This window comes from Pezoporus flaviventris, unplaced genomic scaffold, assembly GCF_033815535.1.
Source record: "Pezoporus flaviventris isolate CSIRO_AGI_PZ_B2104156 unplaced genomic scaffold, CSIRO_AGI_Pfla_v1 ptg000023l, whole genome shotgun sequence".
Lineage (NCBI taxonomy): Eukaryota > Metazoa > Chordata > Aves > Psittaciformes > Psittacidae > Pezoporus > Pezoporus flaviventris.
This window is the reverse complement of record NW_026892571.1, coordinates 5,545,846-5,548,251: the sequence shown is the minus strand read 5'-3', so window position 1 is coordinate 5,548,251 and position 2,406 is coordinate 5,545,846. Positions and strand designations below refer to the sequence as shown.

At 50.0% G+C, this 2,406-nt stretch overlaps 1 non-coding gene across 1 annotated transcript; it reads left to right on the top strand.

The window, feature by feature from the left end:
- Window positions 1–1,685: 1,685 nt before the first annotated feature.
- On the top strand, window positions 1,686–1,824 carry LOC133271332 (small nucleolar RNA SNORA14). Its single transcript, XR_009744092.1, has one exon. It is a non-coding gene; the product is annotated as a small nucleolar RNA SNORA14 (small nucleolar RNA).
- The last annotated feature ends 582 nt before the right edge of the window (window positions 1,825–2,406 follow it).

Here is a 2,406-nt window from a genome sequence, read left to right as displayed (position 1 = left end):
GAGGAGCAGGCACCGTCTCAAGGGTTACCTAGCCCTCTGCACAGAGCAAGAAAAGTCCAGATTTGGAGTTTTGGAAGTTGTGCCTAATTCTGAAGCTGCATTCCAAGAACTGACTGACTCCAAACATGCCCATTTTTAGGTCACATTGCAAAATTACTTTTTTTTCCTTATCACAACATTATCCTATCTTTAGAAGCTAAAAGGGATGATTAGAGTTATAAGGAGAAAGTAAAAGAGAAGTGAAGGGGGTGGGGTGCATAAACAGATCCAGAGCCCTGAAAAAAGACACAAATATGAGATCAAAAGAGGATAAGCCAAATTCTGAATAACCTGATGTATTCAGCATTTACATCCCTCAGCAGCTGACACTTAAGAACCCCCACAGGCAGCAACAGAACAGATCTGGGTCTTTCCCCATCCCACCAAAGCACAGCCTAAATACTGGAAGCAGCCCTCTTATACCTCCAAAAACCGGGAGGAGGTCAATCATATTTAACCTGGAATGAGCACAAGTGCAAGAGAAATGCTTCCTAGTTAAGGGTTTGTGCCAGGGAATGATTTTTGCCTCCTTGTGAAAGCACTGGCGTGTGATGTTCTCATTTGCAGGGGCTGTGATGAGCACAGGCAGGATCCCCACAAGCTGGACCACAGGTACCCACAGGACTGGTTTTGGCCGCAATATGCTTCCAGGGTTCAGTCCCCAGGTACAGCTTGAGGTTACATCCTTTGAAGGATGGAGCAAGTTTATCCTGGAGGATTTGGACTCTCCTCTACAGGCTGTTTCTATACAGCAAGGTGGCATTTCCTGCTCTTCCAACAATTTCCATTGCCAGCTACAGCTGTGCCTGCAGGTATCATCAGAAAGCTGCAGAGAACCCTGAAACTGGGTGGTAAAGCAAGCCCAGAAGTTCCTCTCACCCATCATGGCCACCCAGTGCTGTATTCCCAGCAATCATGCTGCAGAGCTACATTGACAGCAAGAAAAAAACCATCAGGCAAATGGAGATCACAGGCATAGTCCGGAAGGATGTATTCTGGGCAATGGGCTGCTTCCCTTAGGAAGTCACTTCTGTTTGTTAACTGGCTCAGGGTTTGAAGCACAAGTGTGATGAGGAATGGCTGAGGGACCTGTGGGGGGTCAGTCTGGAAAAGAGAAGGCTCAGGGGGGACCTAATCGCTCCCTACAAGTGCCTGACAGGAGGATGGAACCAGGAGGGGTTTGGGCTCTGCTCCCAAGGAGCAAGGGATGGGACAAGAGGAAACGGCCTCAAGCTGCACCAGGGCAGGTTTAGATGGAGCTGAGGAACAATTCCTGCCCCAGAGGGTGCTCAGGCATTGGAACAGGCTGCCCAGGGCAGGGCTGCAGTCACCATCCCTGCAAGTGTTCACACACTGTGGAGACAAGGCACTTAGTGCCATGGGTTAGCGGTGGCCTTGGCAGTGCTGGGGAATGGTTGGACTTGATCTTAAAGGTCTGTTCCAACCTAAATGATTCCATGATTCTCTGTGTGGGCAGTGCTGTCCCTGGGGGCTCAGCAGTCAGAAAAGCCAGTGTCCCCAGAGACAACCCCGTGGTGGTGGTGGTGATGTTCGCTATTGGCAGATGACCAGGTAAACCAACACCACCTCTTACACCAGGGCTGTTGCTGTGGTAAGGCAAGAGCCAGCAGCAGCCATGAGGTCTGCTTCATCCTGAGCCCTCCTGGCAGGTCTGTTATCAGCTTCCAGGGTAAGAGTGAATGCCAGAGAGAACCGTTGATTAATCCAAAACATTGAGCTCCCCTCCCATGGCTCTTCATTACTTCACATCTTCAGCACTCGTCTAAATGTTTAATAATTAGTGAAGGTTTTAAATACACCTGTAAGCCTGAGCACTCAAGTACTCTAATTCATCCAAGGTACTTGAACAAACCCTGAGATACACAGTTGGACCAGATGGCTTCGAAGGTCTCTTCCAACCCAAACTGCTCCATGATTCTATGGTTTGAGACAGGCACTGAAGGCACAGTTGTGCTTTCTTCCTCTGTCTCACTGCCCCTTCAGGATATACCCTGCCTCCTTGGAGGGGGCTTGGAGCAACCTGCTTGAGGGGAAGGTGTTCCTGCCTGCGACAGGGGGTTGGAACCAGATGAGCTTTAATATTCCTTCCAGAAAGCTATTCTAAGATTCTTCCTGAAGGAGCTGGAAAACACTTACCGGTGCTCTGCTCAAGCTCTCCATGCATTGCAGGAGCTTCCTTGGTTGCCCTGGAGGTGGTCCTCAAAGTGAAAAGCAGCAAGAATAGGGCTGCTCCTGAGCAAGGGGAAGCCAGCAGCAGAGGAGCATCCAGGGACTGGCACACTCCAAGGTAACAGAATGGGACTGGGCTGGCGACAGAGACAGGTCCATCAGCAGACCTAGAGAGGT